Raw genomic sequence first — 24,800 nt, 5'->3', positions numbered from 1 at the left:
AGAAGATCAGGTGGAAATCATGGTGCTCCCCTGCTTCTGAAAAGCTCCTGATTGCCTTTTTGTTTCTTTGCTGACTTTCTCTGTTCCCATTATCTCATGATGGGGGAGTTTTTTAAATGAGCAGGTTTGGGAACAGCAAGGCCATGGAGCTAAGAGCCGTCTCCTGCACACAGAGATTCATTACCTGCTCCCATCTAAGCCAGGAGAGAAGCCAGCCTGCTTGTCTTTTTCTTTTTGTTAATAAAACTACGACAGTGGGAATTTTTAAAAATCAAATTAAAGCACAGAAGGACTTAAGAAAGTGTAGGGGCTACAAACTAGTGGTGGAGCAAAAAGGACTCATTAAAATACAAATTATTTAGGAGAACAAACTGGAATGCCATTATACAAAGTGTCACCGACTCGTTTTCATTTCACTGAGTCCAGCCTGGGGTTTGGCTGCACATGATAAATGAGTCCGTCCTACTCCTCCTCCTTTTTTTTTTTTTTTTTTTTTTTTTTTTTAATATGGGTGGGGGAGGGAAATATGCAGTTACGATTTCATCTTGTTGAAAAAATCACATCCTGCTGGAGCAGTCACAGCCAAATCTTTTGGGAGCGTTTTGGAGGGACAGGGGTGCTCCCCGCGTGCTGAGATTTGGGGTGCAGCTGTAGTGAGCTGGAACTTCATAGGGCCAAATCCCGTCCCTCTTGGGTGAGTGATCTGATTCCACATCAGTGCCCGGGTCTTACACGTCTCCCTGAATGTGCAGTCCTGGGTCCCACTTGCCTGCTTGAACCTGGGTGAGCACTCGGGGTCCCTGTTGCTGAATTTGGGAGGGTGCTGCAACAGGGTGCCTGAACCAAGCCTGACACAGCCCCTGCTTACACAGCAACCCCTGATCACAGTGCCAGCCTGCCCGATGCGCCGGCTGAGTAAGGGTTTTAAGACAAGAAGCCTTTGTCCTCTGTGGTTATTTAATTTTATTTTTTTTTTCCCCTCTCTTCTAAATAATTTGCTCTGGCTGCGCCATCTCAGGCTTGGCTGGAGGGGGAGGGGGGGGGGGGGGGGGGGGATGTTCTGCCTTGTCAAGTGCTAATTGCAGCAGAGGAAAAACATGCTGGCCGAGCAGGGAGCTGGGGTGGAGGCGAGGAGGAAGGTGGGAGTGAAGGCAATATCTTTTTTGGAGGGATGGAGTGCTTGTGGTTGCATTACTCTCCTCGCTCCGGCTGCTCCTGGATGCAGAGCCAGGGAGGAAGAGATGGTGGGAGGCAGGCAAGGCAGCAGGCAGCGCAGGGTGTTCCCTGGCAGGGCTCTCACCCACTGAGGACTTTGTGCAAAACACACATTTGAGGTCACACTTGGGAACGATGTCATGGTGGTCCTGCCCCCCCTTTAGTGCAGGGACGCGGGAGCAAAGTGCTCAGGGGCAGCCACAGAGGTTTGGGTGCTGCTGGTGTCAGTGCATCCTTTCTGATAAATTTGGGTGAGATAGAAGAAACAAAAATCAGTGCTGCTTTGGGGAGATGGAGTCTTCTGTGAGCTGCTGGCAGCTTGGGTGATGGGAGCCACAATGGGGAGGATGATCCCAGGTTCAAGGTCTGTGGCTGGTACGAGCTGCATCTTCCCAGTAGCATTTGCAATGAGACCCCAAAGTGTGTTTTTTTGATGGGGACACCAAATTTTTACCTTGCATCTGGGCAGCCCAGTGAGGTGGCTGCGACTGCCTTGAAGAAGGCTCCGCCATCAGTATGGATAACCTCACCATAACTGTGTGTGGTGGGATCCAGTGATTCAGTGATTTTAAGCCAAACTGGCTTTTTTCTGTGGTTTTTTTTTTCCACCCAAGTTTGAAACATTTTGCAATGTCTAACGTTAGGTAAGACTTTGATTTAATGCATTATCTCTTGAATTCACCTTCAGCAATAACAATGTATTCCAATCCTCTGCTCAGATGTTGATGGATGGGGCCTGTTTGAGTTAAACATCTGGGATGTGAATTGTTGACCCCTTTCCGTCCCTGAAGCAAGAACAGTTGCAGGAGCCCTTGAGGAATGGTGTGAGCAGCAGGTTCTCCATTACTGGTTAGTGGCAAAGTCAAATGGAAACTAGGCCAGGGGAGTGGAGTGCCCTTAGCCAGACTTCTCCAGCCTCCTTGAAGGTTTAGGACACATGCAGTGGTAAGAAGTCCTCTGCAAATCCTGGGAGATGGAAAAAAAATAGGTTGGAGGCTAAATTCTTCCTTGGACAGGTTTTAGGAGGACAAAAAGACATGAGTAAAAAAAAAAATGCTTTTCTGTAAGGCTTTTTCCCAGAGACTGTTGCCCACTTCTGCTAGGTTGGTACCTCTGGAGCTAAAGAAGCCTTTGGGTTTGTCTCAGGCTGGGATTAGGGAGCAAACCTCTCAGGTCACTCTCCAGGGTCCCTGTGGGCTCCTCCCTAGGAGATGCCACAGAGTCAGTCCTGCATGAGACCCTCCTCCCCATCCTTGCCACCCCAGGGACCTGCTCTCTCCCCCTGCCCCGAGGGCTGGGAAAGCAGGGAGAGCACAGCAGCCCCAGGAACCTCCATGAGGTGGCCTAACCTTCATGTGCCTGGTGTGCTCATGAGGTTGCTGTGGGCTTTCTTAGCTCTTGAGACAGAGAGGTCTCCCGTCATCTTTTACATGATAGAGCAGATCTGGTCCCTTCCAAGGCAACCACAGAAGCAGCAGGAAGAAGGGCAGATACCAAACTGCCCTACCATACCCAGAAGACACAAACAAAGGCTGGGCAGGGAGCCCTGATCCCGTGACCTGGCTTGGTGTGTCCAAATCACTAAGGGACCTGTTCCGTGCCCTTGCAGTGCCCTGAAGACCAAGGACATGGACTACCCTTGGGATATGAGAGTGAGGAGCCGATGGATGTGCACCCTCCTCTGCCCTGCAGGGCCCTCTTCTGCTCTGAACCTGGAAAAAAGCAGTCTCCCATGCATTTGCTGAGCCTCGTATCTCATCTCCAGTATCCACCCAAGCAAGGGATGGATGTTGGCTGGCCATGCCCAGGATGAGCAGCTCTTCCTGTGCACCATGTCTTCCCTGCCCTCCACCTTCATCCCCATTGCACTGGCACCTTTGCACCAGCTGCCCATCACTCAGCATTGTTCCTCGCTGCCGCATCAGCCACCTGGTCCATCAGGCAGTGCTGCCTTTGCTGAGTAACTCCTGTTTTTCTAAGGTGGGGAGTAGAAATAAAACAATAAAAATGAAGATGTAGTAGCGCATGACTTCAGGGGGAGCTGAATGATGCTTCAGAAAAAAAGAAGGTGCCTGTTCAGGGAGAAGTGGTGATGCTAAGAAGATGCTTGCAATAGTGTGTTACTGGTGTACCTAGGATACAGTGAAGCTGCATCATGTAGGGTTGTTTAAGCATTTCCATTTTCTCATGCTGAAGGTTTCTAAAAAGTGTTTTCATTCAGCTGTTAGGTTTCTGGTTTTGGAGCAGCAGGCAAGACCTAGATGTCCAAGTCCGCAAGGCTGCCCGCAGGGATGCTGACTTCCACTCTCGGTGCCCCTATGCTTGCCTTGGAGGTGTCACTGAGGTGTTCATCCATGCATTAACTGCTGTGTTTTCCCAAGGGGCGGCTAAGGGTCAGGGATACGAAAGGCCAGATGGAATATTCTTGTTAGAAAAAGCTGGATCCAGCTTTAATTGATTTCCTTGGGGTCACAAAGGTCAGCATCAGAATTAAGCCCTGCGAGGAGCGCAGAAAGGGCTGGTCTGGGTCATGCATCCTCTCCTAGGCAAAGGCCAACCCCAGATGCTGCAAAAAACCTGCAGTATGGAGTCACTCTTCTCAACCTCTCTCATCCCAGGCTCCGATTTACCTCCTGATACCCACTCCAAGGGCTTTTCCTTGGAGATGTTGGGGTGTGCATAAGATCCAACCTTCTGTCCTCCTGCCAGGGCAGGCATCCACAACTTTCTGCGGGGATGTGGTCCCTACCACCACCTGCCACGGTGTCACCTCCCAGATTCTGCATCGATTCTGAGCATCCCGCTTCTGTTTTTCACTGACTGCTCCCTTCTTCTTATCCTCTGAGGTGGAGTGATGACCCCAGCCAGATGCTTGGCTGCCATCATCTCCGCTTTGCTCAGATGGCTTGGCCTCTCCTGTTTGTGTAGCACATAGCTGATTTATCAGCAACGATGTTATATTTGCTTCTAGATAAGAAAACGCTGAATATTGGGGGGTGGGATTGAGCCTTGTGAAATCCCCCTGGAAACAGTCCAGTTCCCCTCTGACAGCTGTTTGTTGTGACCAGCTCTGAATCCCCTGCTCCTGTGCTTCATTCTTACAATACAGCGCTCATTTTTTAATCAGCACATCACATCATAGTAAATCAAACACCTTACAAAAGCTTATGTATATCATCTCTAGGCAATTATCTTTATTAACCAAACTTGTAATCTCCTCAAGGAACAAAATCAGTGTTGTTTGACATGGTATGTTTGCCACAGAACCTCTGTAATGAGCATTAACTGTGTTCCTGTCCTTTAATTCCTCTTCTGGTTGACTCTCAGGAGGGTTCCCATTATTTTACCCGTGACTGATGACAGACAAGCCAACCTGTTCATCCAGCCATCCTGCTTGCCCCCCTTTTGCAAATCAGTGCAGTATTTGCATGCTTCCAGCCGGCTGGATCTTCCCCAGTATTCCAAGATTTATTAAAAATTAACATCAGTGGGCCAGAGAGCTTCTCAGCCAGCTGTTGGAGGGCTCTTGGGAGCAAGTTATCCAGGCCTGCTGATTTAAAATTGTTTATCGCTAGTAGATGCTGTTTAACAACCTCCTTGGTTACTAATGGACTGGAAAGTACTTCATCCTCCTCATGTGATACAAGCATCTCATCCTGCTTCTTTCCAAATGTGGAGCAGAAATATTGATTGAACACTTCTTGCCTTTTCTGCATCATTACTTTTCTCCCCATCTGAGGCTGCGCTACTGATTTATACAAAGGCATTATAATATTTCCAGGATTATCTGCCGTCCCTTTCCATATGCAGCTGAACATCTTGTTAGCTTTGCGGCTGTGGCTGTGCGCAGAGCAGAGGTGCTCTCTGTTGCTGGGAAGTCCCTTCCTTGGTTTGACACAGTTTAGGACCCTGGCAGGTGCCTGAGGAGCAGAAATTCCTCTCCCTTCCCTGCATCGCTTTGCATTTATTAAGGAGGAGTTATTAATTTGCTGCACTGTTGCCCATCCATTTGGGTTGCTGAGCAGTTGGGCCACTTCCAAAAACTCCAAAACCACTGGCCCCCTCAGCTTTCACAAAGGATGATCTTTGCCTCCAAAACCTTCATTTTTAAGTCATGAACATTCTCCACCTTAACATACCTGTTAATGCCTCTGCCTCCATGCTGCTGTGCTAATTTTAGGTTAGTCATCCATGGATGTACAAGTCCTCATCTCTCCTTAGCACTTTGTGACTGCTTTCTCCACCAACCTAGAAGAGAGTTGCTGTTTCTTTCTATCTTCTTATCTTTGCTCTTTTCCTTTCCTCCTGTTTCCCCAGCTCTCTCCTGCTCCAGTTCTCTGCAAGAATAAATCCCAGGGCTTGGGGCAGGGAGGGCAGATGCACTTGATGCTGGGGCAGAGCTCTTCCAGGAGCTCCTCCTGCAGGCAGCAGAGCCCTGGGACTGGTGTTACCAGTACAGGTGAGATAGGGGTGCTGGGTGCCCTATAGAAAGGGCAGCCTTACTTCCATCTGCAACCCATGGTCACCAGTTCCCCTTTGTTCAACGTTTCGCTCCCAGCTTTGAGCAGCTCTTGCAAGATGAGGACAACATGAGTTTCCCATGTGCAGATTGCGCTGGCTGAACCAGAAATGGAGTTTTGCTTCTGTGATGCTCTTATCCCTTCTTATCCCTTATCCCTGCTGCTGATTCAGCAAGGTGGGAGGCGATGCAGGGGCTCTGACCTGCAATTACTGCACATGCTCTGGGGCAGTGCCTGAGGATTCTAGGGTGATGGAACAGCCCATCCACAGCGTGGCAGTATCATTTGGGACTTAGGTTAATATTTTTGGCTGATAAGAATTTCTTCTTGTGTTGTCCCTGTTCACACCACTCCCCTTAGCAAGTGTGTCACAGGACCACATGCAGCTATCATCATTTAATCTGTACTAAAGAGTTTATCATACAAACACGTTTTCTCCCACTACGAGTCCAATCTCATCCTCTTCAAAGGGCAACTTGAGATAGGAGATAGGACGACCACATTTTGGGTTTAGTGGTTGTGTTTTTTTCCTGGATCAGCTGTATTTTGCTTTTTTCTTGGTTGAGTGTAGGAAAGTGGGGTCTGATGAAGTCTGGGGGTACGGAGGGTGGGCATGCATAACAGGCGTGGTTTTTTGCCCCGTGTTGGCCCATAAGTAGAGGAAATGGCCTGAAGTTGCACTAGGGGAGGTTTAGATTGCATCTTAGGAAAAATTTCTTCACCAAAAGGGTGGCCAAGCCCTGGCACAGGCTGCCCAGGGAGGTGGTGGAGTCGCCATCTCTGGAAGGATTTAAAAGACGTGTAGATGAGGCACTTAGGGACATGGTTTGGTGGTGAGCTTGGTGGTCCTGAGTTAATGGTTGGACTCGACCTCAGAGGTCTTTTCCAACTAAATGATTCTATGATTCTCTCCTATGTTGCCTTCGTGGCAGGCTCCAGCCCATCCAGGCTGGGAGGAGGTAGGCAGAAGACCTCTTTCTTTCTTCTCCTTCGAAGAAGATGGGGCTCTGCCAGCCCCCTCCAGCTTTCTTCGGCATGGGGAGAGGGGAAGCTGGGGGCTGAGGAGACCCAGTGGTGTGAAAAGACCACAGGGTCCATCTTTTAATCTATGAAGCCCTCAACAACCTATCCATGGCTTTTTTTGTGAGCAATCTCCACCCCTGGTCCAGCTCTCTGCAGCCACATCGGTTGCCAGCAGAGGTGTGTAGCCCAGCAGTGAGATGCTGTGGAAAGGAGATGCTCACAGCTCTCAGCCTTGCTCATAGGATCATAGCCTTCAAGTCCCTACTTTGGGAAGAGAGCCAAACTGTTTTCTTTAGCAGAAAAAGGCTTGATGAGATGCTCAGAAACTAAAGCTAGACACATCCAGGCAAAAAAAAAAAAAAAAAATAAAAAGATGCACATTTTTTATACTGAGGCTAATAAACTGCTAGAAACACTTGCCAAGGATCAGGGCAAGACACCCTTGATTTGAAATCTTCCAGCCAAGATTGCCTCTGTTTCTAAATGCTGGAGGGCAGGCAGGAATGAAAGCCTCACTGCAGAAATTACTGGGTGAAGTATTTTATTTTCTATGAAGCTGGAGGGCATAATACATGATCATAGCGGTGCCTGTTGCTTGAAAATACCGGTATGAAATAAACCTTTGTTTTAGAGCCTAAATTTCCTATAAAGTGTGGCCTGAAATCCATGAATAGAGTTAGCATAGGTGTTAAAATCTTGAATAATGGAGTGAATATTATGAGGAGTAGGCAAAAAATGTTCTGCTTCGAAGGCTGTGACAGCGAGGGGTGAGGATGCTTGGGAACAAAGATGCAGGCTGTGAAGGAAAACACTCCTGCACCCACTACAGGGAGGTTGATCGGTTGTGTTCAATATCGTGTGTAGCTCAGGTCCTCCCTCCTGAGCACGGCGTGAAAGCAGAAGAAATAAAAGCTTGGCTTTTGCTAAGGTAAAGAATGACCCACCATGTCAATTTTTCTGCGGGAAGAATGGCTGAATTCAGTGTTTTCCTTTCTCACTCCATCCTGCTGCAACACTTCGCGGTGCGGCTGGGCAGGCCAGCAAGCAGATAATGAATCTGCCGAAATGTGGTTATTGATATGGCTGAGATCATTATACCTAAGGGTCTTGTGAGCTTTCCCATCTAAAGGGGCATTTTTCAGAAGCTTGCGGTCATGACATAAACAGTCTCATTTCGTATGAAATCTCAGCTGGCAAAGTCCTCAGCCTGGGAGCATTTTTTAAATATGTTATCAGGAAGGTAAATCAGGTCAGTTGCATATATATATTTTTTTTTTAGCTAGGAGAAGTAAAATGGTTCATTTGCCTCTCACTATTAATATGATATTCTGCAAGGAACTATGGCCTGATCCACAGCTTTTGAAAGCAAATGAGATTGTTTCCACCCACATCAGGGAGCTTCTGCTAAATTTCTTATTCCCGGATAAGAATAACTTCCTAGATTGTGGAAATGAAAGCAAGTGGTCAGGGCAGACAGTTATCAGTGCCTGGAGACTGGCATGCTGGTTACAGTGGGCAGTTTGCTTGGTTGTCCTTAGCCCATCCATGGGTGGGATGGTGCGAGCAGACCCCAGCAAGGAGTCATGGCTCATTTTGTGCGAGAGCAAAGCAAAAATAACCTGTCAAGAAATTGCGAGGCAGGGAATGCGTTTCAAAAGTTGCACGTAGCAATTGTGCTGGGGCTGTGGGTTGTGCAAGGAGTTTTAAAGTGATTGCAGTGGAAGTCAGGCTGAAGTCTGCAGCCATCACTAGATGCTCTCCACTTGCCTCCTTTTCACCTCCCAGCAGACTGTCTTTACATCATTTAGTTTTTTAACCACCTATCTCAAGTTCACTCTGGGGTGCTGGGAAGGTTTTTTGGAATCAGGGGTGGTGACACATGTAAAGTAAATGTTCAGAAGCCCTATGTGGTCTGAGCATCCCTGGAGGTCTTCATCTCACCCAGCTTCAGCTGCCCTGGGCTGGGAGAGGTGCCTCCAATCAAACTCTGTGCCAACCTGTCAAGCTCTGCAAAGTGGCTCTGTGATCCACATCATGCCTTTTGTTATTAATGTCCGTTTGTGTTTAGGGTTCATCCTATGATCCTTTCTTTTTAGTTGCCCTGACCCAGTCCCAGCCCTGCACAAACACAAGCTGAAGCAGACTCAGAAATCTTTCCTGATGAAAAGGAAAGGAGGACTGAAGTGTTAAAACCGAGTGAAGTGACCTGGCTACTGCCTTGAGGCGCGTGTCATCTGATGAAGTAATCAAGTGATACATCAAGTATTTATATAGGCATGGGTTCGAGGAGGAGATGTGCGCGCACACAGCGTGTGCCCTGGGGAGCAGAAGCTGGTGTCATTCCCTCCTTGCTGGTGGCTTCAGGGACGAGATGAGGATCCTGGCCCCTCCCTGATCTTCAGCGCTGAGAATGGCGCTTACCCAAGAGGAGCTGGCTACGGCTTTGTTTTGGAGGGGGATGTAATGCATTTAGCCTTACAGCACCTCTCCGGTGCCATGTCACCAAGCCTTCCACATCCTAATCTGTTGCCCTGGGAGATGATCTTTCTCTTCCACTGGGCAAGAGATTGCTGAGGCAATGGCTTTGCCCAGCTTCATCTTCTTTCATTAGACTAAGAGTAAGACTCAGTGGGGAAAGGTCTTCCAAGCAAAATACAGTTTGAATCTGAAGTTTGTGCAGATGTTTTGTCACATTCTTGCTAACATGGGATCATTCTCATGGCCTTGTGGCACCGTGAAGTTGCAGGGGAGCAAAAAAGCCTGGGAACTGTGGATCAAGAGGGACTGGGAGCTGTGGGGCCAGCTTTATGGCTGGCATGTAGCAAGAGGGCAAGGGGTCGTGGTTTTAAACTAAAAGAGGGGAGATTTAGATTGGATATTAGGAAGAAGGGAATTCCTTACTGTGAGAGTGGCAAGGCACAGGCTGCCCAGAGCAGCTGTGGGTGCCCCGTCCCCGGCAGTGCCCACGGCCAGGCTGGGGCTGGGACCCACCTGGGCTGGGGGGAGGTGGCCCTGCCCGGGGCAGGGGGTGGGACTGGGTGGGCTTTGAAGGTCCCTTCCAACCCAAACCATTCTGTGATTCTGTGATTCACTCAGAGATGGCTGCATTTCCAGAGCCGGTACCAGTCCTGCCAGAGCAGATATACTGGGGGAAGAGGGGACATTAAGGTGCAGCTCCTTCTCTGAAGGAAGCCATATGAAGTAGCAAAATCCTGTCATATAGCTACACATACAGTGTGTATCTGTACTTGTGCACCCTGTATACCCATACAGTATCGTCTTGGATACATCCAGCCCTGTTCCTCGATAGAAATCAAAGTGTGTTTTCATTTCTCAAGGAAATCTCTGGGTAGCATAAATGACTGTATTTCTGTTGACGACAATGGAGCCTCACTGAGTTCCACCATCCATGTTAGGCAAAGCACTGGAGATCCCTTAGGAGCGGTCTGGATTATGACCATTAAGGTTCCAAATATGAAATCACTGAGACTCTGGCTAGATGTTTTAGCAAAGCACTTAATCGACATTGGTTTTCACTGATTTGCTTTAGAGGGTTTTTTTGGTTTTTTTGAGAGGAGTGTTGTGACAGCAGCTGTGCCAGTACATACAGCCTGGACCAGCAAATCTGCCCGGTTTGTGTCATGGGGTAACTGGCAATTCACCCTCTCGCTGGAAACTGCTCCTCATCTAAGGAGCGTGAGGCAACTGGCAAGGAAACCTCTTTCACAGCTTACCTGCTCACCCTTTTCCAATGTCCACAATTACCTTTAAAGATGAAAACCCAGCAGCTCTTACCTAAGCCATGAGCGCAGAGACCTTCTTAAACCAGATGGGTTGTGTCCCCATCCTCCTTCCTCCTGACGTGATGGTACCCCAGTGATGAAGGTGTGCATCAAGGCTGTGGGCTCCATCTCTTCCTTCCAGTTACTCTACCACCTTCAAAATAAGGCCAACATTTGGAAGCACTTAGGCAAAACTTTATTGCCTGGAGAGCAGTGTTGGAAGTTAATGGGGATGTGCACCGTAGCAAATGGAAACACGTGCGGGTGTGTGGGATAGACACCTTGAAGGAAACCTTGCCAGGCTTTTCCAAGTTTCCCATATGCAAGCAGTTTCTCTGAGATTTGGGCAGGGGAGGGGGCGGAATATGTTGCTGGGTTTTATTTCTTACCAAAATTAACCTGTAAAAAAAAATATTTTTTTTTACCAACAGGTTTTGGTAATGAAATAAGGATATTTGAAGAAGAAAATTATTTTCCTTTGAAAAATAAGACTGGCGCAGCACATCTTGTAGTGGCAAATATCTTCCTCTGGCTCCTAAGAGAGCTGGATTCACTGAGGTTGATTATTGGGCTCCAACTAGCAAAAGTTTAAAACCAGCCTGAAAAACTCAGGTATGAAAGGAAAAATTGCACAAATTCACAAATCATAGTTTATTCCTAAAAAAACCAAAAGATTGCACAAATCCATGAATCACTGTTTATTCCTAAGAAAAAAAAAAACACCACCACCAAACCCCTAAAGTGTAGAAAGCAAAAATGTGTCAAGATTTATTTTGCCCATGAAAACCTTTAAATTTGATGGTAATTTATTTTTCTGATTGGACAGGCATCCTTCAAGTGCTCTTTCTTCTGGAAAGCTTTCAGTTCAATATATGTGTAATTACAGCTTTCCTGACCCGGGATAAGCAGTCATGACAATCTTTTCTATTAATGTTTTTTACTAGGTGTTTCCTTGTGCTTGTGAACCAAGGTGGGGTCTGGCACTACTCTTTCTTCTCTTCTCTTCTCCTGCTATTCTTATTTCACACCCTGTTAGAAGTAATTTAACCTCTCTTCTTTTATAGTCTAGGAGACCTGTTTATCCCTCTGTTAGCGGTGATCAAAAAACGAGGAACCAATTTCACATTGATAATGGCAAATAATTTCCAGGGTTCAGTGGTGACTTACTGGTCTGCAGTGGTTTTGGACTGAAAGGAATCACTGAGATGTTTCAGTTGTCACTGTCCATCCCCAAGTATTCTTCTGTATGAAAATATTGGGTTTGGCTTGCAGGAATTTGGGGACATTTTTAATCATAGAATTGTTTAGGTGGGAAAGGACCCTTAAGATCATCGAGTCCAACCATTGACCTAAAACTGCCAGGGCTACCACTAACCCCTGGCCCGGAGCGCCACAGCTACAGGTGTTATAAATCCCCCCAGGGCGGGTGCCGCCAGCCCCCCGGGCAGCCTGTGCCAGCCTTGGCCACCCTTTCCGTGACGGGATTTTCCCTCATTCCCAACCTAACCCTCCCCCGGCACAAGGTGAGGCCGTTCCCTCTCGTCCTGTCGCCTGTTCCCTGGGAGAAGAGCCCGACCCCCCTGGCTCCAGCCCCTCTCAGGGGGTTGCAGGGAGCCAGAAGGTCTCCCCTCAGCCCCCCCTCTCCAGGCTGACCCCCCAGCTCCCCCAGCCGCTCCCCACAGCACTTGTGCCCCAGCCCCTTCCCCAGCCCCCTGCCCGGCTCTGGGCACGCTCCAGCCCCTCAGTGGTGCTGGGGACATTTCCATACACGTTGATTAAAAACCATCTTGGGAAGCAGTACCATGAAAAATGCACTTTGATAGTGCGGGATAGACGTAATTGTTTCTTCAATATGTTGGCTTTGGTGGATTGATGGAGGCAAGGCGTTTTGATGAGAAAAAAAATGTAGTTTTTATGGGAAATGAAAAGTTGCTTGGCTTTGTGCTTGGGGATCTTGGCCGGGGTACAGGTGAGCGGTTGAGTGGGTTCTCTTATCCCACGGGGGATGCAGGCTGTGGAAGTACCAAGGAAAGCAGCAGGTGGCAATTGATGTTCCTCTCCACACTATCTTGGCAGTTGCTGGATGCTGCCCAAGTTTTGCTTTACCCTTATCTGGGGCCAGACATATTGTTTGCACCAACTTCATTTACTGATTTACCCAGACACTCCTTAGAAACCCAGTAGTCAGAGGAGTTGCAGATAGTGGTTTGGGTGTGGGGATGGAAGCAGCATTTTTTTTTTTTTTCCTACAGACAAAGAAAACATGTAATAAAAGTTTTAAAAGTTACCGTGCTCTGAGCACGGATCTCTTCCAAACCGTGTCTGGGAGTGCCAGGTTGCCCCAGGCTATCTTACACTTGATTTTGCCTCATGCTTCAGAAAGGTTTCCCTTAATAAACAATTAAAAAATAATAAACAATTTTGGTTGTGATTTGGGTTGGGTTTGTTTTGTTTTGGTTTTTTTTTTAATGTGCTTCTTTAAAAGAAAACCAGAAGCAAAGCATGTAACATGGAAGTCTGTTTCCAGCTGCTGTCACTGGATTTATTGTATTAGAGAAAAAAAAACTGTATTTCTTTGTTGTCGTAATACCTGTGCCAGAAAGGAATTAGTGTTTTCTTAAATGCAGTGTTTAACTTAATGCTTGGAGATGTGGCTGCTGAATTTGGGGCAGAACCTCAAGGATGAGCTGATCCCTAGGGCATGCAGCAAGGAGAAGAGGAGGGACCTGTTATTTATCACTCAGCGTGATGGCCAGCCCTTTGGGGTTGCGCACATGCCGGCGAGCCGGGCTGAGCCAGGTGAACTGCTCGCGGAGGTGGCGCGCTCTGCTGAGCTGGGCTCCGGTGGGGTGGCTCCTGTGCTGGGGACAGCCTCGTGGATGGGGACAACAGGAGGTGGGTGCGGGACGGGGTCATTGGCTGTGTGGGTGCAGCTGAGGTGGCCAGGGCATGGCTTCAAAACCTGGGGGCGAGGGGGCTTTGAAGCTCCATGCTGGGCACTTGGGGAAAGGTTTTCCCAGTCACTTGTTCCTTGGATTTGGCACCTAATTTGGGGTCTTGTAACCTGGACCAGACAGTGACTGAGGACTTCGGTAAGCAACTGCCCCCCACTTTGAAGATGCTTTGCCTCCATCTTCTTGCTCGCTTGGATCATTCATGCACAAACCTGAATTTTTAGTTAAATTGTACCCGGCTCTTTTTAAAAGGGAAGGTTTTTATACCCCACCCCCTGGTTTACCCTGTCTTATCCAAACAGGGACACAGTTTGCAGGGGAAGCGGAACAGATCGGTCTGAAAGTTACCCACAGAGTTATCCCTGTGGGGGCAAATCCTCGTGTGGTCAGGGGTCACCAGTTACACCAGGGAAGGGCTTGGCTCACACGTGGGGAGCGAAAAGGATGTGCAATGGAGAATAAGAAAGGATGCAATACATCTGCTTGAAGAAAAAAAGAGATTCTAAAACCAAACAAACAAAAATACAACAAACTGCCAAGTTTTTCTTTCCAAATAACTTTGTAGGCTTGTTTAAAAAGAAAGCATTAAAAGATCCCAGTAAAATCAGTCCACATCCCGCATGTTGTTTAGACCTTAACAGCACAGGTGGACGAGGAGGGCTCTGTGCCAAATACTTTTGGTTTAGAGGGAGTGGTGGGAGTGAATTCTCCTAACCGCTCCTAGAAAGGCTTAACTTTCCACACACAAATCAATGACAATCTCCACTCGGCTGCAGACACCCGGGGAGCGACGCTGCCGGATCCCCCGAGCAGCCAAGGCAGGCGAGGGGAGGACGAGGGTCGGCATCCGGAGTGGGAAGGTGGGTCGGGTGCTGCATTTTCAGCTTCTGAAATACATGATTTTAATTTTTTTCCCCCCTTTTTAGAGCTTTTGCAGTTTATTGAGGGGAGGGGAAGGTGCTTGAATTTCATGCTCGGAGGCTAATCGTGTTCATGTTAGAAATCTTCGGCACGTCGTAGTGATCCTCTGTACAGATCTGTCGCCATTTACATGCACTTTTAATTGCTGTTTCAATTCAAAACTGTAATTTTCTTTCTGATTTTCTTGCTTGGTATCTTGAATCTTTACCAAGCATGGAGATTTTACCTGCGTATTAACACCTGTGTGATACAACCTCTCAATTTGTGGATTTTCTCCACCCACCCCCACCCCCCAAGTTCGGCATAGTTGTTTGTTTGTTTGTTTGTTTGTTTTAGGTAGGAAATATCAGTGCAAAAACACATTTGCTAACATCTCCTGCTGGGTGGGCAGAAGGGCTCAGATGAGGCAGACGATTAAAATTTATAATAGAATAGAATATATATTCTGGTCTGTTCTATATATTCTATTCTATTTTTAATACTTGTAGATACTTGTTTTAAAGTCATTTTTCTCTCAGTTCTTTGTGGAAAACTTGTGGGGGGAAAAAAACGTTAAATAGTTAAAAGTCTCAGCAGATTTGGTGCTGGCAGAGAAATCATGATTAAAGACAGGCTGGGAAGCACAGTTGGGATGAGGCTGCTGCTTGGCGCAGGGTTAAGCCCGGCTCAAGCCAACCTGCTCCGCGCCGCCCGTGCCGCAAGCGGGGATCTCATGGGGAAACTGGAGGTGCTTTATCTGCAGAGCCCCTACCTGGAGTTTGGGTTTAAATCTCAGTCTACCTCAGGATCTTTTTGCTTCTTTACTGGCAAATGGGATGCAGCAGGACGGTGTGTTACACCTAGTTTATACTTTAATATTTTTAACAGCTCCTTCTTGAGATTAAATGCTGTTTCAGCAGCACAAACCCCCTCTCCAGCTCCCCTGACCTCACGTAGGTAATTCCCAGAGCCATGCTGCCGATAAAAACAACAGACGTGGTTTAGTTTAAGGTTGGGCTGAATGAAAACAGGAGGGGAGGAATGTGCTCAGCAGAGGAGGAACCGGCGCTCAGCCATCCCAGTGTTGCTTTCCGGAGCGTGTCGGGTGGACGGAATACTTGGCGCGGTCATTCCTGCAGCTTGTTCTGCCCTCGAAAAGGGGATGTGGCAGCCACCTTCCAGTTCACCGAGGTACAATATTTGGGGGAATGAGACCGAGTGGGACTTTTCCCTCCTTTCTGCTTGGTGGAAGTGGAATTGGATGGAGATTTCTCCCCCTGGGAGGATCTGGAGGTTGGGAGCAGCAAAGACAGCCGGGTCTGTCTGAGCCCTGGTCGCAGGGAGCGGGTGCGGAGGGCACGGCCAGCCCTTTGGCATCCCCAACACCCCACACTGGAGAGCAAACCATTTACAGGCTTCTTGGCATGTATCCTGGTATATCCACCCCAGGACAGCCCAGCAACTCCTGGAGAGGTAGATGTGATGCTCTGTCGCCTTTCCCTGGTCTTCCAATGCCTTCCATCACTCCCACCACTGCAAAAAGGACATTTCAAACCTGTGCTCTGAGCAGGCAGCATTTAACACCCACTTTATGCTTGTGCTTGATGCTGTTTACTTCAGGTGCCAGGCAATGAGGAGTCAGATTTGGCGTGTTTGAGCACTGAGCAAGCATTAGCTGTACAAACCTGGGATTTTCCAGCGAGCCCGGGGCTGTCCAGCACCTAACTCCCTTAACCTCCTTTGAAATTCCTCCTCTAATTAATAAATAAGTGGCAAGTTTCACTGACATAATGTTAGAGCTATTGCTCTTAATTAAATAGTAAGCTATTAAAATAGTTTCCAAACACTTAAGTCTTCCCTCACCAGTTCGTAGTCTTATTTCCCATTAAGTGTCACCGGTGGAATGGTTTTATAAACTTGGAAGTAATTAGGTAAGGTGAAGGATCTCAGACCGCACTGAAATGTGGTATTACTGAGCGTGTGTGGATGATCCCAGCAAAGCGGGCAGTGATGGGAGGGCTTATCCCTGCGTCTGCCCGTGCCCCTGCCCTCCCGGCTGGATGGGGTCAGGAACGCAGCATCACACCAGGTCCCATCTGTGTGGAGCTGCCCATGCAGCCCCCCACATATATATATATATATGTATATATATATATATTTATATTTTTATACATAAATATTTCTATATATAATAGCAATAATAATAATAATGTAAATATATACCTTTATATAATGTATCATATATCTATTATGCACTATTATATTAGTGTTTAATGGTGCAGAAGGGGCAGCCAGCACCCAGCTATACACGCTGTGGGTTGGGTCAGCAAGGTAGCTGCACACTTTATTTTCCTTTGGCTGAGAGCTTTAGCAATGAATAGAGGGAGGGGATCCGAGGCTGGGATGCTTCTGCCAAGAATGATTTGGAGGCCTCTTTATGTTAGTCAGAGGTTTTTTATTCCTTACTGGAAGCCTGAGAGGAGCCGCACGCCCGATGGCAATGCTGCTCACAGGTCTGCATAATTTTCAAGTATTGCTCATGTGAGCGGCTTGCCTTAATTATAGATTTATTTCTTGCTGCTGTGGGATTGCTTCGTTCCTTGTCCCTCAAAAAGATGTCCTTGACCCTAAGGAATGGGTGCATGGTGGTCGTGAGTGCTTTTTTTTGCGGGGGAGGGAAGGATGCCACATCTCAGCTGCTGTGGTTTTGCAAGGGGCTCAATGTGCTTGGCAGCTGCAGAAGAGGAAAAGGAGGAGGAGGGAATGTCCCACACCATGAAAGCTCTGCACCATCTCCATGTGAGGCCAGGCAGGCACGTGGATGTTGGGACCACCAAATGACTTCCACCTCCTGGGGAGCAGGGAGAAGCAGCAGCCTGGCATCACCATCCCCCACCCTGCCCTGCCTAGCAGGGAACCAGTTTAGGAAGTGCCTCCATGTTGCCCGAGGATGAGCCAGACCAGGAGGAGGTAGGAGACCACTTTGGATTGAGATCCTGGCACTCTGGGAGAAGGCAGGGTGGAGGGATGGAGACCAGCCAGCTTCCTAACTATGCAAACAACCCACACCCATGTTCGGTGTTTATCCCTGCCGAGCCCGTCACCATGGTATCTGGGCACCTTTTGCCAAGGTGTGTTGAAGCCGATGGAGCAGATCCTCTGCCAAACCCCAGGCTCTCTAGGCATGTGTCTGGGAGGTCTCCTGGATCAGCTGAATCTTCCAGAGTTACTGCTGCTGGGATAATCCAAATCATTTTGCTGCTGCCCTTGGACCCTCTGTCACTGCCTGCTGGGTCCCTGGCCAGCTCTGGTCTGCCATAAGCTCATGAGATCCTCCAAGCAGGTGCCTCCTCACCTCTGCCATGAGGTCTCCTTACACCGTGTTGTACCACAGTGCCAGCCAGGCAGCTGGAGAGGTGGCTTCACAGCCCCCTGTGCTGGGACTGCTGCCTTGATGCAAAATTTGGGCCCTTCTCCCCGATCTGGCTGTGGCTTTGGGCTGCTGGGGAGCGATCCAGAGGCTGGTGGGGCCTCCAAGAACACGTGAGGTCTGTGCCCGTTGTTGGCTGGCCAGGCAGTGATCTGTAGCGTTCTCCTCGTTGCTCATGTCCTCTGTCACTGTTCTCCCGTGGTTTGCGGCAAGTTTTCCCATCTGCTACCAGAAAAATGGAGGTGAGAAGGTTTGACACCCTCCTGGGAGAAAACTGGAGACGAGAGAGGAGAAGAGAGGAGGGGAAGGAGAAAAGGGAAAGGGAAAGGGAAGGGGAGAGGGAAAGGGAAAGGGAAAGGGGAAAGGGAAAGGGAAGGGAAGGGAAGGGAAGGGAAGGGAAGGGAAGGGAAGGGAAGGGAAGGGAAGGGAAGGGAAGGGAAGGGCAAAAGAAAACAGCAGGGGAAAGAAAAGCAAGAGCATTTTTTTTTGGCAAGGTATTTAGCTGGGGGGGGCGGGAGGGAAAAGAACATTTTTATTATCAATGCTGAGCAATTCCAAAATGAGAAATTTCCCCTCCTGCCCTCCCAGCCAGTTGTTGGCCTGGCCACTCGCTGGTGGTGTGCGAGAGGAGATGATTCACATCGGCTAATCCCCGTCTCCTGACTCCTGTGTTCCTTGCAGGGCTAGAGAATTCTGGTGCGGCAGTCTTTCTTGCACAGAAATACTCAGTCAGGGGATGAGACTCGAGGCATCCTCAGTTATATTTGGCGGCTTCTTATTCCCTAGCGCCAGCCCCGCGGTTGCATTACAGCTGCTTTTATCGTCTGTGCCGACAGACTGAATGCCAGCTGAAAGGGGGCTCTGGAAGTACACCTCAGTCAGGATTAACATCTCCATGCCATGGCTAGATGCTGGAAATACTAGAAGGGGACAAACTGCAAAAGAAGCGGGTTGGATTTGCTTTCCTTTATCATCAGGTCCAAGTCTCACTGCCTTTTGGGAGGTGTCGCTTAATGCTGCTTTCCTTCCCCATGGACAGGAGGCAGGGCCCAGCACCTTCAAGGTGCTGGGTGGCTTTGGGAGCTGCAAGGGAACACGAGAATATCTGAGCATCCCAGGGCAGAGAGGAAGGTTGTGATTTACATCCAGCCCCAAGCTCGGTCCAGTTCTGGCACCTTCTGCCCTCTTAGTCGTGTCTGAAGAGAAATTAAAGAGATTTGCTCCTCTACGCCTTCATTCCCCTGGATGTAAAATGGGTCAGTGGTCACCTTCCATGGGTCTTGGTCTGTTTTTGAGAGGATTGGGAGATGCTCTTGATAGAGGGTGGTAAAATCAGGGTCAAGTGTTATATCGAAAGAGGATCAGAGATTTTATGCTTGTGGCTGCAGAGGAGCAGGCAGGTTGCAATATCCCAGCCTTTCTGCCGTGCACGTGCACTTTCCAAACAGTTTTGTTGCAATTAATTGCAGTGTAATTAAAGCAGAACGACAGTGCTAACTAAGGGCAAAATCTTGTGAAACAAATGGTGTTTGGGCTGATTTTGTAATTGCTCCAGGTTCCCCAGATACAAATTACACTGTCAGTGCTCCTGATTTATGGCAGAGCAATACATGCACAGATAACTCAGGGCAAGAGCTGCCAGTGTGGGCTGCAGGTGTGGGGGTCAGTGCCCCATCGGTTCTCCATGTGGGTGACCAATGAAGTGTGTGGTTCTCCTTGAAGTGTGGGTTCTCCCTCCAGTGTGGATTCTCCTTGAAATGTGGGTTCTCCTTGAAACGTGGGTTCACCTTGAACTGTGTGGTTCTTCTTGAAATGTGGGTTCTTCTTGAACTGTGTGGTTCTCCTTGAACTGTGTGTTTCTCCTTGAAATGTGGATTCTCCTTGAACTGTGTGGTTCTCCCTCCAGTGTGGATTCTCCTTGAAATATGGGTTCTCCTTGAAACGTGGGTTCACCTTGAACTGTGTGGTTCTTCTTGAAATGTGGGTTCTTCTTGAACTGTGTGGTTCTCCTTGAACTGTGTGTTTCTCCTTGAAATGTGGATTCTCCTTGAACTGTGTGGTTCTCCCTCCAGTGTGGATTCTCCTTGAAATATGGGTTCTCCTTCAAGCATGGGTTCTCCTTGAAGTGTGGGTTCTCCTTGAAGTGTCCCACAGCCAGCAGAACACAGGTGGCACCAGCTGTCCCCTCTGCCCCATCCCCAAAGCTTCTCTTGAGGTTTCTTCACCAGGGAGGTGGCAGTGCTGCCCTGCGTGCAACTCCATCCTGGTCAGAGGGACAGAGCCAGCAACAAGCTACCAACATGGTGGGCAGAGAGATCTCATTCATTCCTGGTGGTCCAGGCTGTGGGATTACCTGCCTGATGGAGCAATTTAGCCCTTGGGTCCCAACTTTTTCTTGCTTGCAGAAATTCTCCATGTGAGTGAGCAGGCAAGGCTTGGCTTTGCTAAATCTCAGGCAGGTTGTGCTGCCTGATCCTTCTCAGGCTGTGTGGTGGGGCCATGATAAATTGCACCGGAGCACGGTGACTCAGCTGGGGAAGGTGGCCTGCAAATGGAATACAAAGAGGCTGCGCTCTTATCTGCTTCTTCAAGGGGCACCGGGCGTTTTGTTTTATAGATTTGTTCCCTCCACTCCTGTTTCCAGCCATACTGGGAATATCGCACTTTGGTTTTGTGCAGGAAGTCCCTTTCCAGATTAGAGAACTGGAGTGGGTGTTTTCTCACCTTTAATTAAAAGGAGCGAAGCTGTGACTTTTTAGCAAAGAGATCCTGCCTTGCAAGCATTTGGAAGTCATTTGAGTTAATGCATTTCAAGAAATGCAAACAAAAACCCCAAAGTATTCAGACATTGCTGCCTGGAGTTTAAAAATAAGTGAGGTATGGTTCTGAAAAATTCTTAAGATCAAGTGAAAACCAAGGAGATGAGCTAAAAGCATCAATTCTTACAACTCAACCCCTCTGTGTTAATTTTTTGCCACTGAACACTGGGGTTTGGGCTGTGAGTCGCTGTCTGCTGGTGTCCCAGTGCCACCGTAAGCCCACACCAAGGGCTTCCCACAGGATTCAGCCATGGAGGGGATAATCTCTTCACCATCAAAATCCCCTGATGCTCATAAGCATCTTCTGCTGTGGGTCAGGGGTGGCTTTCCAGGTACGACCCTGACTGTGGCTTAGAGTTTGAGCATCTCCTCCTGGCAGATTTTGGCATTGGGTACCAGTGCCCCCCCCCACCGGCCCCAGCACATCACACCATCAGCCGGGCTTTTGCTCTGAATACTAAATCCTGAGATGGAGAGAAGTCTATACGCTGATTAATTTGAGCCTGTGCTGCTCTTATCCTGGTTTCAAAGTAATTGTCTCTCTTGTCCACAATTTTCTCTCCTTACATTTCACTGCATATTTATTAGGTTTTTGTGAGGCTATCTGCAGCCACATTAAACCAATTTACTCCTTGAAATGTCTGACCTTTGATCTGCCAGCCACCGCCTTTCGGAGCCAGAAAAAGAGCCTTTAATAACGTGTCACATGAAAGGCTCACTGCAGAGCCTGTCACTTGCACACCCGAACTCCAGTTAATAAAGTATCGGATGAATCAATTATTGCCTAATAATTGTTACCTATATTTTTGTGCTAAACAAGGGAAGTATTTTTCCCCTCTTTTCCCGGTTGCTTTGTAATCTCCTGCTAGAAAATACATGGACACAGATATAACTAATATTTCTCAAGGAACCTCTTCAACCTTTGTAGCCAGTTCTGATCCTAGCAGGCGTGGGGTTTTTTTGCAGAGGCATTAGACTATCTGAATGATCTCATTTTAGGAGTCCTTGCAGCATCCCTGTGTGCTCTGCTGCGTGCTGTGTCTCCTGAGCCCCTCCAGCTGCCCTCTGCAGCAGGCACAGGAGAGAAGAGGGGGGTTAGTGGGCTGCAAAGTGCTTTTCTGGGGATATTTTGGCAGTTTTCCAGGCAAGGGCAGTGAGGCAGGGGGATGTCGTGACTTGTCCGTCGCCAACAAGGTTGGAAGCAGCCACCCCAAGGACCACAGTCCTCACCATCACCTCCCAGAACCCTGGGCACTTCCCGGTGTCCTTGTGATTCAAGGGCTGGATGCTCCTGTATCATCTCTGGAGGACAGGCATTCTGCTCCAGAGGAGATGCCTCACCTCCTAACCCATGGAAGGGACAAAGTGGGGAGAAGATTCTTTTCCAGTGTCTTTTCCAGTGTGCTGCTGGCACTACTGGCACAGCCAGCACTCCATGCTGTGAGCCTGGGCAGCTCACACACCGTGGTCATGGCTGCACCCAGCCACGGTGGGTACCTTTTATTTTACATTTCTATCATGTATTTGAAGTGACCAATACATTCTCTCTTACTGCTACAGAGCCACTGAGCTCTCACAGGTTTGCTGAGAAAAACAGAGGCTGACGTGACCAAGCTGCCATTGAAATAAGGACATGGGGATGGAGCTGATGGGGTGCAGCGTAGCTCCCCTGGGGTCTCTGCAGCCTCTGGGCACCGCTGCCCTGAACCCCAAGAGTCCTCTGTAGCATCTCCCACTGGGTCTGAGACCCCCTTTTGTCAGGCTGTTGGCTGTCTGCACCTGGTTTGGACTTGTAGGGGTGATGGAGAATATCACTCTGGTCCTCATGGAAGCCAGAGCATCCACGAGGCCTCGAGGGTACAAGGTGGCACAAGGAGCCTTCTGCTCAGGCAGTGGGGCTTCGCTCATGCTTTGGGGAGAGGTCTCCCTAGCACTCCCAGCCTCTCCCCTGGTAGGGACAGCAATTCTGCTTTTGCTGAAATCAGCAGCGAAGCTGGGTTTCACGGTGGTGAAATGGGCCGGTGAAGTTTAATCACAGCAATTACAGTTTCTGTCACCTGCAAGGTTCTCCGATGCATCACTCTGAAACAGCGGCTTGCCCAGGAGCTCCATTTCACTCTCGGTGACATCTCTCCAGGGCAGGAGCAGGCAGCCGTCTGGAGGGTAGCACGCCTGGGTACAGATCCATCCCGGAGGTGACCTTGGCAACTTTGGCATTTATGTATTATTTATTTTCCCCCATGCTTTTCAAGTCTTACGTAGTTGCTTAACAGCACCAGCCTTTCACAAAGTGATGGAGAAGGGCTGAAAAATGCAGGAGGCAGCCCAGGTCTCCTCTCTCTGCTTTAATCTTCCTGGGACAACTTCTCGCTTGCCATATGGGGAGGGACGTGCTCCTGACATACCCAGCCTGCAAAACAACGCAGCATCGAGCAGAAGCAAAGTCTCGAGTTTCAAGGGAAGGAGAAACCATCTGCATTGCTCTCTAGCGTATCTGTGCTGATTTGGCTCTGTGAGGACTTGGTTGCAAGCCTGTAGGATTCATCTTCAGAAAGGCTGGTATTAATTGCCGTCGAAATGGGAAGCGTTAAAGGCTGGGAAAAGAAGAGGTGAAGGAAAATGGGGAAGCTTGGAAATACTATGGGTTGATAATTCTTTCCGTCACTCTTGAGGTATTAACAGTGTTGATAGTTAAAATCGTTACTGTAGGAGGCCATCTGCTAGGCTTTGCCTACCATGAGTCAGGAGGGGAGGTAGAAGTGAACATCGCTGGGGAAGTTTCAAACCAAATCCCATATTTGAGACAAGATTCAAATGGTCCTGAAGACCTTAATAAAGCTACTTTTCTTATCTGCGTCAAAAATGTACCAAAGCAGATCTTATTCTCTGTATTATCAACTGCATTTCAGAGGGAGGCACCTAACCTACCTTCCAGCTTTAATATTGGCTCACGCCATGTGCCTTCATCTCAGGTTACCCAATGAATAAAGTCATGATCAGGGGCACATTTTATCCAGGACTGTTTCCAAGTTGGGCTTCAGAGGGGAAGTTAACCTGGAATAAGAGAGAGGTGAGGAAAGAGACCCATATTTGTCCTGGTCGTGGAAAGCCATGCTACCATATTGACCTTGAAGTCCTGTCGTGGAAGATCCCACAGAGACTTTCACCTTGTCCTTGGGTTTCTTAGAAATCAGTGCTTTGCTTTCACACCTTCCAGCAAGGACAGCCCTGGCATTGTGGGTTGATTCTCCTTAAAATGATGCCGTCACTTTTAGCTTTGTCTTTTATGTTCAACATCCCATGGCACTCAGGCAAGAGCATCCCAGCTGAGATGCCCCACATTATTTTGCAGCCCTCAATCCATGGATGCTCAGCTTGTGGGACCCGCCATACCCCATCCGTGTGGGCAAGAGGAAATTCAAGCCTTTCTGTCTGACCTTCAGTTTTCCTCCCTGGAAATGAAATTTCATCCCTGGGAGATGAAATTAATACTTCCTGCCGTACCTTGCTGGGATGCTACTGGGATGAATTAGTTAATAGACCCAATCTCATTCGCCTGCCTCCATGAGGGCAGTTGCCATGTGGTTGAGTCTAACATTCACCTTTCCAATGACCACAGAGGGCTTTGGGTCGGGATGGCTGGGATTTTGCCATGACTTGGGTGGGAGCATCCTGTGGATCCCGCCAGGATCCGGCCCTTGGGTGGCAAAGGGCTGTGGCTATTGCAAAGATGCCACAGATGCCTTCCTGCAGCCCCTGCACCGCATAATTCCCAGGCTCGCAGTGCTGTCTCTGCAAAGGTAGATTTGGTTTCTATTAATAAGGGGATAATAGCACGGGAAACCTGGCTACAGGATGGCCCGTACCCAATTACTGCGGTCGCTGGGCTACAGCAGCCGCTTCCCTGCAATTATCCCCCCACGTGCCAGTGCAGCGCAGCCCGCTGTGTTTTATTCTTAGTAACAGAGCCCTGGGCAAGGTCAGGGGGGTCCCTGCTGCCCTGCAGCTTGGCTGGAGGATGCAGGAGCTGGGATGGGAACGGTGGGGCCATCTCCGTGTCACCCACCAGCAGAGGGGGCGGTGGGGGCAACGTAGGGGCGATGTCCCCCCAGCCCCGCTGGATGCAGCCACGAGAATTGTTCAGGGGAAATTGTTCA

At 48.7% G+C, this 24,800-nt stretch overlaps 1 protein-coding gene across 2 annotated transcripts in view; it reads left to right on the top strand.

Moving 5' to 3' along the window:
* Positions 1-24,800, top strand: part of ZBTB7C (zinc finger and BTB domain containing 7C) — a 161,809-nt gene that overhangs the window by 100,238 nt on the left and 36,771 nt on the right. Inside the window, exon 4 of one of the 2 annotated variants that reach the window (XM_056325291.1) lies at positions 14,271-14,354. The exons of the other annotated variant lie outside the window; for it this stretch is intronic. The gene's annotated coding sequence lies outside the window, so the exon portion shown is untranslated. The remainder of the gene's footprint in view (positions 1-14,270; positions 14,355-24,800) is intronic. 2 annotated transcript variants of the gene reach the window in all.

This window comes from Falco biarmicus, chromosome Z (assembly GCF_023638135.1).
Source record: "Falco biarmicus isolate bFalBia1 chromosome Z, bFalBia1.pri, whole genome shotgun sequence".
In the NCBI taxonomy this organism is placed as follows: Eukaryota; Metazoa; Chordata; class Aves; order Falconiformes; family Falconidae; genus Falco; species Falco biarmicus.
Note: the sequence above shows the minus strand (reverse complement) of the source record. Positions and strands in the feature narration are given on the sequence as shown.